We start from the raw sequence: 12,003 nt of genomic DNA, 5'->3' as shown, positions 1-12,003 counted from the left end.
GGGCCTGACAACAATGCAAACTTTGATAAGCAGTTCTCGATAATCACTTCTCAGCAATTGTTTGTTATTATTACAGTGTAACATTATAAAATTAACAAAATAATATAAAACTCATATTCTGGCGAAATAGCCACATGGCAGCCGAAAACCATATATTCCCTTCCTGTTCTCCCGCCCGTTCATGCATTCTTTCCAAAAATCGGGACTTTTTTAAAACGCCGCAGGACGGGACAAATTGTTCAAAAGCGGGACGTCTGGTCACCCTATTCTGCTCACAAAGCTGCTGGTTCCTGTACATCCATCACAGGGTTCATTCAAAAACAGAGGAAAGGAAGAGCCCCCGCCCCTCCGTGAGCCGCCCCCAGCTCCTCGACCTGGTCCTGGGGTTAACGGCGCCAGGACTGGCTGGGGAGCAGCGCCCCGCAGGGACAAATGGCTTCCGCGTGCGCCGGTCGCCCGCTCTGCTCCGCCCGCGCTGCCGGTCAGCTGTGAACTCTTTTTTTCTTCCCACTTATTTAGAAACTAATATTTATTGTTGTGTTTAATATAGTTGCTTTTCTATCATTTTAATGTTTTACTTTAACATACACTTTTAACATATACACATTCAAAATGCCCAACTCATTAGCATACAGCTTGAGGAATTTTCACAAACTGAACACACCATGTATCCGGCATCAGGATCAAGAAAACCAACATTATCAGTTCCTAAAAGCCACCCTCAAGCCCTGCCTAACCCATAGCACCCCGCTGGCTTTCCTCCAACAATTGCCAGCACCCCGCTGGTTTTCCACAACATGGATTAATTTTGCCTCCATCTGGACTACAGAAATAGAATCTTGGGAGTAAAATTTTAGAGGCTACCATCTTTAGAGACCTCTCCTGAGGCAAGAACACAGCTCTCCTCTCCCTGAACTTGGCCTCCCAACCTGCTGTCCCCTGAGCACTGTGAACTCCTGATAGCATTTCTGTATCTATTAGGAGAATTAGATGTATTCTAACTTATTTCTAGGACTTACACACTCTGGACACTAAGTTTTGTCCACGGGACATAAAATAACTTGCACAGCTAAGTCCTCTCTTGTGAGGACTTGCTTCTAATGGAAGCAGGTGTTCAGGGCTGAGGAGTGACAAGATAAGTCACTGCTGAGCGGGACACCATATGGGAGAAAACCCAGAGAACATCACATGACTTAAGCACAGAATTACGTGTTTGCCTCCAGGGTAACAGGACAAGGTGTGGGACTGACAGGCAGACTGCTGGTAATGCACATTCTGTTTCCACAAAGTCTCTGTCTTTTTTTTTTTTGAGACAGACTCTCAAGCTGTCTCCCTGGGTAGAGTGCTGTGGCATCACAGCTCACAGCAATCTCCAACTCCTGGGCTTAAGCGATTCTCCTGCCTCTGCCTCCCAAGTAGATGGGTCTACAGGCACCCGCCACAATGCCTGGCTATTTTTTGGTTGCAGCTGTCATTGTTGTTTGGCAGGTAAGGGCTGGATTCAAATCCACCAGCTCAGGTGTCTGTGGCTGGCACCTTAGCTGCTTGAGCCACAGATGCCAAGCCGAAATCTCTGTCTTTTTATGGCTGAATAGTATTTCATGGTATGCATATACAAGAGCTTGTTAATCCATTCCTGAGCTGATGGGCGTTTAGGTTATTTCTGATTGTTAAGTAAATTGAGCTATAGTAAACAATCCAGTGCATGTGTCTTTATGATAAAACGATTTTTTTTTCTTCTAAATTGTTTTCTTCTTCTTTCTAGATGCCTAGTTAGTGGGATTGTGGGGCCAAATGGGAAGTCTAATTTGAATTCTTTAAAGATTCTCCAGACTTCGTTCCAAGTTTGTAGTCCCGCCAACAGTGTAAAAGTGTTCCCCTTTCTGTATCTGCCACTTTGGGACTTTGTAATATGAGCTAATCTTATTGGAGTTAGGGGAAATCTCAGGGTGGTTTTGATTTGCTTTTCTCTGATGACTAGGGATGATGAACATTTTTTCATATGACTGTTTGTTAGCCATTCATCCGTCATCCTCAGAAGTCCTGTTCATGTCTCTTGCCCAGTGATAGATAGGACTGTTGGCACCTTTTTTTGTTAATTAATTTGAGTTCGATATAGACCCTAATTATCAAACCTTTGTCAGATTTGTCATATGTAAATATCTTTTCCTATTCTGAAGTTTGTCTGTTTGCTTTGATTGTTACCTCCTTAGTTGTGCAGAAGCTTCTCAGTTTAATTAAGTCCCATTTGTTTATTTTTGTTGTTGTTGCAATCTTTTGTATTAACCTGGATGGAGATGAAACACATTCTTCTCAGTAAAGTATCACAAGAATGGAAAAGGTTAATACACAGTGTATGAAGCCAGTAGATGATCTAATTCATGCTCATGTAGGAGAAAAATTCATTTCAATTCAAGTTGGTGAGATTCAAGTTGGGGAGAGGAAGTGAGGGAAGGGGTAAGGGGGCAGCAGTTTGGGGTGCTCCCACTTAGTGGGTACAATGTAGGGATATATGGCACACTTTTTGGGTGTGGGGCACAACTACAAGAGGGACCTACCTAACAAATTCAAATATTGTGATCTGGCTGTTTATACCCTCACATTAACCTGAAATAAAAAAAAATTTTTTTAAATCACAATAATAAAATAGGTAATACTATACTTAAAAAAAGAAAGTAGTGTAGTGGGAGCCAGGACTAGGGGAGGAAGAATGGGAGTTATTATTTAATGGGTATAGTGTATCTGTTTTGGAAGATCAAAATAGTCCTGGAGATGGACAGTGGAGATAGGTGCACAGCATTGTGAATACACAGCAGGTCTTGAATACTGTTTTGTTCAATGTTGTTTTGTTGTAACAATGCTGATGAGAAAAACAGAAAATAAAATATCTAGCAGGGTCCCTAGGTTTCCTACTCCATAACATGGAAGACAACACAATTTCATTAATTCTCTACTGGGTTATAAAACAAAATCCCAACATCACTACCATTCTTGGAAAATCAAGATGTTAATTTAAATGTCAGTATAGGGCAGTGGTTCTCAACCTTCCTAATGCCATGGCCCTTTAATACAGTTCCTCTGGGTCACAACCCCACAGGTCATGAACCGCTGGTATAGAGTTTTAAATTACTAAAGGAAATCATCTTTGCATCTTTATTTATTTATTTATTTATTTATTGTTCAAATAATGTAGTTTTGGTCAAAATCATATCCAACTTATGTGAGAATTACTCACTATTTTCTTTCCCTTTCCCCCACCCCCTCTCTCCTTCTCTTTCTCTCAGCTCTCCCCTTCTGCTACCCCCACCGTGTCGTTAACTGTCCTTGTATCAAAGTTGAATACACAGGATTCATGCTTCTCACCTTCACATTCCTTCCACCAACACTGCAACCTGACCAGCAAAGGGGATCACCCCTCCACCTGCCAAACACCCTCCCAGCCCACCCCAGGCCTGGGGACTGATCAGGGAGCAGCTTGAAGACTGCCCCCATGCCTATATGCAGTGGCAGGAGCTGACACCCTAATTAACAAAGATAGCACCCTTACATTAGGTTCTCCTATTCATCCGCATGTTCCCTGTGCTGTGTCTGCTATCTTACAAATCCAGAAAACACAGCATCTCCCTTTATCCTTATCTGACATCATTAATCATCAGATTAATACACCACAGTCTGAAAAAGATAAGTGGATACATAATGGTGCTAAACAGTTAACAAACAGTTATATTTTGGACCAAATGGACTCCCCGTGGCCTCCTTTCTTTTAACTTTTTGGCTTGCATTTATCGCCCACCAAATGGGACATATGTGCCAATGGGAGATAATTAAGGAACTGGAAAATAGTTGGTACTTCCTGGGGTCTACAAAATCTCTGACCAAATTATTTCCCTTTGTACTATTTGTAAATCTCACTAAATCTTGGGAGGAGACCAACACTCTTTAGGAAGCCCCCAAAGACCTCCATTGCCTTTTGTGGCTGCCCAAATTGATTTTATAGATTTACCTCCAGCTTTAGGCTTTTCTCACTGCTTAGTTATTGTCTGTATGTTTACTGCATGGATTGAATGTTACCCAATGAGATGTGCAGATGCTACAACAGTAGTAAAAAAATTAGTAACTGAAATTATTCCTCGATTTGGTATACTCTTATGGATTGAATCAGATCAAGGGACATTTCACAGCAGAAATAAATCATCTACTTGCAAAGGCTCTGAGGTACTTCATTAAAATTTCATACCCCATATCATCCTCAATCCTCAAGACAGGCAGAATGTAAAAACCTAGACATAAAGAGAACTTTGCCAAAAATATGTCAAGACATTGGACTTAAATGGCCAGAAGCATTACCTCTGGCCTTTATAAAAATCCATAACACCCCAAATAGAAGACATGGGTTAATACCCTTTGAAATAGTGTTTGGTGGCTTGGCGCCTATAGCTCAACCGGCTAAGGTGCCAGCCACGTACACCTAAGGTGGCAGATTCGAATCCCCAGCCCGGACCCGCCAAACAACAATGACGGCTGCAACCAAAAAATAGCCGGGTGTTGTGGCGGGCGCCTGTGGTCCCAGCTACTTGGGAGGCGGAGGCAGGAGACTCGCTTGAGCCCAGGAGTTGGAGGTTGCTGTGAGCTGTAATGCCACGGCACTCTACCCAGGGGGACAGCTTGAGGCTCTGTCTCAAAAAAAAAAAGAAATAGTGTTTGGTCACCCTATGTCTACTGGCACCTCTAAACCTCCTGGGCTGACTGGAAAGTATCAAGATTTGAGTGAACAATTTGTTACCATGACCAGCTATATACAGACACTAACTAATGTACTTAGAGCAGTGGTTCGCAACCTGTGGGTTGTGACCCACAGGAACTGTATTAAAGGGCTGTAGTATTAGGAAGGTTGAGAACCACTGACTTAGAGCATATCATCAACGGGTGAAAAGAGCATGGCCTCCACCAACTGAGAAGCCTCGCCATCCCTTTCAACCAGGAGATAATGTATATATCAAAGTTTTTAGAAGAAAACACGCACTGTCACCCTGCTGGGAAGGCTCTTACGAAGTACTGCTAACCACCTACACTGCCATAAAAGTAAAAGAAAAACTCTCCTGGATTCACATGAACCATACCAGAATACACTGCGACAGTTAGAAAACAACCCCTACAGGTGACCTGAAAGTAAGGATTTCCAGGGCCAATCCCCAGGTCCCTGAGGCAGACAACTATACGAAGTAAACAGTTATTTCCCAAGATCACGGATCAAGAAACCTCATTTAAATCTATATTCCTTTGCCTCTTAACACCCCACCCCCCATGGTCACTTTTAAACACTTTTTCCTTTAAGCACCACCCTCACTTTCAGAAATAACACATTAGAAGCTGAGTGAATGTTGTCTCAATCTACCCCATTTTCTTTTTTATCTTCTACTATGGCTCTTCTCTCAAACTGTCTTATTCTTACTAGCCCTTACTGTTTTTCCAGCAGGTCAAGTGCAGACCTGGCACCCCTTTGCACCAGTCTTTTAAACCCTGGCTGCACTAACTAATCAGTCTAATTGCTGGTTATGTCAAAATCTAGATTGTGCAAAGGAACCTGAATTCATTTTTGTCTCTGCTAATATGAGTGCCTGGGAGAGCCAATCTGGAAAATGGATGTATGATTAGATGAGGCATCCACAGTCAGTGAAGAAGGAACATATGGCTTCACCTGATGGTGAGACAACAGAACATGGAAAAGCTGTGGAAACTCAAGAACTATCTTTTGCTCAGGTAAAGTCACTAGAATAGAATTTTCCCCTCTGCATTGAAAATTGGAATAATTCTGGATCTTTTCTAGATTATATCCCGGAACAATATTGTGATCAAACCCTATGGTTTGATTCCACACATGACATTCTTGCACCTCTCACAAAGATCATAAATAGTGTAGACACTAACCTTCATATTGACAATATGTGTCAAATCACCATATGTTATGAACAGCTCATAGGTCAGGCCTGTGCAATTTGGGATAGTTCACTCTCCCTCCTTGTTAAACTGCCAGGAAGTAATGATTACATTTGGATAGACCAAAAGTCTGGAGCGACTTGGTTATGCGACAGCATTAAGCCACATAACTGCCAAAACCAGATGAAAGGCCTTTTATATCAAATATTTGTAGGAACCTGTTCTGTTCCTACAAATTAACAGGGACACATGACAACTGGATATGTGAATATGCCATTGAAGAGGAAAGGCACAGCAAACTCCAGGCTGAAAAGTCATAGGTTCTAGCTTAACTCTATAAATAACACTGGTATTTTTATCTTATGCGGTAATAAGACAAATGTTTTCTACCCAAACGGTCAGGACACTTGCGGACTTGGTTATCTGATACCCTCTATTACCAAGTACTCCAATTTAAATCTCATGAAATTACAAACTTGGATTCTTTTGTTCATAACGTGGTACCTTATAAACATACAAAATGTACCATTATTAAAAATCCCCTTGTATATCATGATTCAAAGTTCTTTTCAATGCTTTGATCCTTTTCCCAACATTTGCAACTTACAAAATTGAAAGAGCAGTCATGAATCTCTCCATGGCAATAGAACAAGAGCTCAACATAACCATGCAGGGATTGGGAACACTTCCAGCAGAGGTTAATAGCCTAGCATCTCTTGTAATTCAAAATTGCCCCATCCTGGATGCTTTCATAGATCAACAAGGAGGAGCTTTTGCTGTTATTAGGGAAAAATGTTGTTTTTTATGCAAATCAATCAGGCAAATAGAGACTGATTTACATCTCTTAAAGGGCATGATAAATATGCTTCATCAAGTAAAAGAAGTAAAACCATTCTATTGGACTGACCCATTTCCAGGAATGGGATACTGGTTTAATGGGATGTGGGGAAATGTGCTTAGATCTGTTCTTTTCTGCTTATTCATTCTCATCCTAATTTGTGTTCTTGTATCTCTTTCAAGCATCTTATTACTAGATTACTAACCTGCTCTCTCTCTCTATGGTTACCAACTCAGGTCTTAATGTATGAAACTTCTAGGGAAGTTTCAGACAGCGGGAATGAAGGAGCTAAGGAAAATTTGCCCCAAAATATGACTCGTTGGTAGAAAGAATATTTCGATTTAAAGGCCATTCATGATCAGGGAGCATTAAAGGAGGCTTTTCCTCTATCTACATAAAACCTGAGTAACCTGATTAAGAATCAAAAGGGACTGTTGACTTCCTTATTACATGCTAATAGACTTGGCCCCAGGGTCATTTGAAGCACCAAAACTTGTCTCTCAAATTAATCTACAAATCATTCTGTTTCTACCCATCTACACACACCAATCTCCTAGCAACCACTTACTGCACCTATACTTTCTATATTCTCCTCCCTCCCTTCTAAAAGGCATCTATAAAGGTCTCTGCTCATCACTTAGACTTTGAGTAATCACAAAATTCTTGTGGTTCCCCTCATACTCATGGTATTTGGAAATAAATCTTTCTCTTATTAATTTACCATAATTGTGAGTTGCTCTTTCACCAAACCAACCAAGGGAAAAAGGCATGTTTTGTCCAGACCCCTACAAGAGTGTACAAAGAATTAAAAGTAGACCTACCATATGATCCAGCAATCCCACTATGGGGATCTGCCCAAAGGAAAAAAGTTATTTTATGAATGGATACCTACACCCAAATGTATATTGCAGCACAGTTTACAATTGCAAAAATATGTGGAATCAACCAAAGTGCCCATCTACTGATAAGTAGATAAAGAATATATTGTTCATAGAAAAAGACCTAAACTTTGTAAAATAAATTAAAGAGGTTTATTCTGAGCCTAATATGTATAACCATGGCCCAGAGAGCCAGGTCCAAAGGCAAGTGGCCTCACCATGGTTGGGCTGTAATTTGGTTTTGTACATTTTAGGGAGATAGGAACAGCATGTAAAGTCATAAATCAATACATGAAAGGCATGCATCGGTTTGGCCTGAAAATTTAGGACATCTTGAATCTATTACAGGTGATAAATGGATTTAAAGATTCTTTAATTTGTGATTAGGTAAAGAAATGAAACTTTGTCTAAAGCTTTGGAAAGTTTTAAGTTAAGGTGAGGAAGCCTGTTAATCAAAGATAAGACACTGGACATCAAGACTTAAGTGATCTTTTAAGTAAATTGATGAGCTGCTGGTGTGGTTTAACTTTCATCTTACATGGCCTAGGCTTGTTAATGATTTTGTATATTATTGTTACAAAGAATAACCTTAAAAAGGACAGGGCATAACTAGGCCTGTCTGACCTCCCTTCTCCTCAAGGCCAGCAACTTGGCTTTAAGAATTTTTATGGAGAGATAGTGTCCCCTTGGCCCAGAAGGAATACATTTAGAATGCTGGGGGGAGGGTACGATTTTATTTTAGTTCACAATATATATACCTTGGAATACTACTTAGCCATAAAAAGGAATGAATTAATGTCTTTTACAGCAACTTGGATGGAACTGGAGACTTATTATAAGTGAAGGATTTCAGGAATGGGAAACCAAACACCACAAGTTTTCACTAATAAGTAGAAGTGAAATGATAGATATACATGGTCACATGAGGGTTCAGTGGACATTGGAAACTAAGAAAGGGGAAGGGAGTGAGGGACAAACTTTACCTATCTGGTACACTGTACACTATCCTAGTGATGGGAACACTGTAAGCACTGACTTGAGTGTTATGTAATTTATCTATGTAACAAAACACTTATACTTCCTTAATATTTTGAAATAAAAAAAGAAATGAAAAATTAAAAGTTGTTGAAAAAGAAACAAAATAGAACTGGTCCTTTTGCCCAGTTTCCAGAACTGAATCACTTCTCAGACAGACCCAGAAGCTATTACTGAAAGAAGAGACCAGGTTCCAATGAGAAAGGCTCCTCTTACACCACAGCAGGTGCAATGATTCCTTCTGGCCTCCCCCACAGAGATGCATGACTGCTACTGCTTGCCAGGAAGGGTTTTATTGTAAATATGTACCAGGTTGCAGGAATATAGTCTCTCTTTAACTATTTAACTATGCTGTTGTAGCTCTGAAAGAGCCATAGGCAGTACATGCAAATATGGCCGTAGCTGTTGGTAGGGCCATGTGTCCAAGGACATTCTACAAACCTAGAGGTCTGGGCGGTTGGAAGAGGGGGTTTGTGGAGTTCATGGAGACTCCTAATTGGAGACTCACAACATGGAAGCCTAGTGCTCAGAGGCAAGACCTTCTCACTTCCAGTAGAGAAGTCTCACCACTGAAAGTGGCCCTCGTATATTTGGTCTCACTGGTATCCTGGGGCCTCTAGCCATGAGATACCAGTGACCAGTCAGCCTCAGAGCTGCCCATCATGGAATGGGCTCCTCACCCACCAGGTCACTCAGGGCATAGTTCCAGCAATGACAGGACACAGGTGATGCCCAGGGATTGGAAGGAGCAGGTCAGGGGGAACAAGGAAGCTGCACAAGTAAGTGTCCCAATGCCCAGGACACTATAGTGTTGTCCCAGCATCTCCCCAGGGCCCACACCTATGGCTGAAGGGAGTATCCTTTGGACCACATTGACCAGGAAACTATCGCAAACCAGAAGACCTACACTCCCATCACATCACCCCACCCAGAAGCCTCAGTCAGGGAAGGACCTGCTTCTGCCTCTTCACCCGGCAGCCGAGACATGGCACCCTGGGGATTGGGCATCAATCGCTAAAATACTGTGTGTACCCTAATCTGGGCTCAGCAAACTCCCAGACATTGGTCTGGGCAAAGACTTCCTGAGTAATAACCCCAAAGTACAAACAACCAAAGCAAAACTGGATAAATAAGACCACATCTAGTCCTCATTGTTTTTTGAGACGGAGCCTCAAGCTATCCCCCTGGGTAGAGTGCCATGGCATCACGCTCACAGCAACCTCCAACTCCTGGCCTCAAGCGAGTCTCCTGCCTCAGTCTCCCAAGTAGCTGGGACTGTACCCTGAACTGTTAGGCTAAATCAGAGTGTGTCTTCAAGGTCATATGAGAGCTGAGTCCCATCAGGCCCTCTTTATAAGACAGGTCCCTGCTGTCCAGGTGGGAAGGAGCAGGTGGAACAACCCTGCCAGTCTAAGGAGTTCTGGGGAGCTGAGCTGAGCTTCACACATTTCCTAAAGCAGAAGGGGGGGCTAGGCCACATTTAAACACTTTGCTTAGAGATTTCCTTAGCTATTATCCAATTTCATTGCTTACAAGTGCCACTTTCTGGAACTAACTAGATCATCAACACAATTTGGCCAACTTTTTGCCTCTCTGTAGTAGGAAGGTGTTTCCTCTGGTTTTCAGTAACATGTTCCTCATTTTGGTTAGAGGCCTCATCAGAATCACCTTTACTGACCATACTTCTACCAATGTTGTGTTCAGGATTCCTGCATGTTCTCTAGGGAAACCTCCCCTTTCTCCGCCATCCTCCTCTTTCCTTTCTGAACTCTCACCAGAAGTGCCTTCAATGGTCTGTTCACAGGAATGTGGGCTTTTCTTACCATGCACCTCACAACTCTTTCTACCTCTGCCTATTACCCAGGTTCAAAGGTGCTCTCACATTTTTTTGTATTTCTTAAAATAGTACACCCACTTCTTGCTATGAATTTCTGTCTTATTCTGTCTGGGCTGCTATAATATGGTACCATAGCCTGGTGGCTTATAATACAAACAGTGAGGGAAGGAGGGAACAGTGGGGAAGAGGTCTGGGAAGTCTAGGATCAATGTGACGGCCTGCTGTCTGATTCATAGACAGCTGTCTCTCCACATATAAATTTTTTCAGAAATATTCAACTTACAACACCCCCTCTTCTGGGTCCTCTCCCAATAGAAATGTAAAAACTTGAATAAAGCTCTTGGCCCACACAGGTGCCACCAAGTGTGATCACCTTCAAGTAACTCAGAGTAAGTCCAGCGTCTGAGCTTTTTGGGGATCAGTTTCTATTAACTGTTTGATATGTTTCTTAGATAAATATTTTCTTACTTGTCTGTGTATCTTGTACATTTTGAGATGAAAGAGAATATTTAAAATAATATAATATGGAAAACCTGGAAATCAGATTATCTTCTCTCTTCAAGGTGTGTTGAAGTTACAGATTGTTTGATGACTCTCCTGGGTGAATTCTACAAAGTCTGTATTTCCTATTTTCTTTGGCTCCTAAAGATTCTGCTCAGTTACCTTAGAGGTCAGCTAATAATTCAACAGAAATTTATATAAGTGCCTGGACCAATAAGCCTTTCACTTTTTACTGTGTGGGATGTGGCCCTCCCTCACCACTGAGGTGGGCAGCTGATAACTCTGCCTTAGTCCTCACTTCCATCTTGCACAGAACCTCAAGGTCAGCCCTAAGTAAGAGATTTGGGCCTTCTCATGTCTTTTCCGGCCATGTATCCAGCCCCTGTGGACATCAGATTTCCAAACTTTCCTCTTATTTTTCCCCTGTCCTTTTCTTCATCCCAACTGGTATTTGTGCCTCCTAGAGCTATGGTGTTATACAGTTACGATGACTATTTTGATCCAGTGCTCTAGAATTTGGGCTTTTCTCCTAGAGCAAGTCCTCTGTAGGCCAAAAGAATAACAAGTCCTAGGAACAAGGCCTTTGCAGGAAGCTGCAGATAGGTTACATATTCTCTGAGCCTGGAGCTTTTCTTTTTTATTTTCTTTTTTTTTTTTTTTGAGACAGGAGCCTCAAGCTGTCCCCCTGGGTAGAGTGCCGTGGCATCTCAGCTCACAGCAACCTCCAACTCCTGGGCTCAAGTGAATCTCCTGCCTCCGCCTCCCAAGTAGCTGGGACCACAGGCGCCCGCCACAACGCCCGGCTATTTTTTGGTTGCAGCCATCATTGTTGTTTGGCAGGCCAGGGCTGGATTTGAACCTGCCACCTTGGGTGTACATGGCTGGAGCCTTAGCCACTTGAACCACAGGCGCTGAACCTGAGCCTGGAGCTTTTCAAGGATCTCTAAATCCAGAGTGTCCCCAGTAGGCTAGGCTAG

General features: G+C 42.2%; 1 pseudogene; it reads right to left on the bottom strand.

The window, feature by feature from the left end:
- LOC105887027 overlaps positions 1–9,696 on the bottom strand; it is a 14,128-nt pseudogene extending 4,432 nt beyond the window's left edge.
- Between the last annotated feature and the right edge of the window lie 2,307 nt (positions 9,697–12,003).

Source organism: Otolemur garnettii, unplaced genomic scaffold, assembly GCF_000181295.1.
Source record: "Otolemur garnettii isolate 467f Iridium unplaced genomic scaffold, OtoGar3 scaffold00042, whole genome shotgun sequence".
Classification (NCBI taxonomy): domain Eukaryota; kingdom Metazoa; phylum Chordata; class Mammalia; order Primates; family Galagidae; genus Otolemur; species Otolemur garnettii.
Note: the sequence above shows the minus strand (reverse complement) of the source record. Positions and strands in the feature narration are given on the sequence as shown.